This window comes from Aptenodytes forsteri, unplaced genomic scaffold (assembly GCF_000699145.1).
Source record: "Aptenodytes forsteri isolate BGI_AS27 unplaced genomic scaffold, ASM69914v1 Scaffold870, whole genome shotgun sequence".
NCBI lineage: Eukaryota > Metazoa > Chordata > Aves > Sphenisciformes > Spheniscidae > Aptenodytes > Aptenodytes forsteri.
The window spans coordinates 222,013-222,222 of NW_008795708.1; positions in this window are offsets into that span (position 1 = coordinate 222,013).

The window sequence follows — 210 nt, forward strand, 5'->3', positions numbered from 1 at the left end:
GCGACTGCTGCCACACGAAAGGAGCGAGGGCTGCCACCCGCCCGCCCCCCCCCCGCCCCCCTCCCCCCCGGGCCCCCCCCGGCACGCCCGGGGGGCCGGGGCCGCCCCGCACCGCCGGGCAGAAGCGCTCCGGGGCCGAGGCCTTCCCCAGTCCCCGAGACGGCACCCCGCACCTCCCCCGGGGCTCCCCCAGCGCGGGGACGGGCTGGC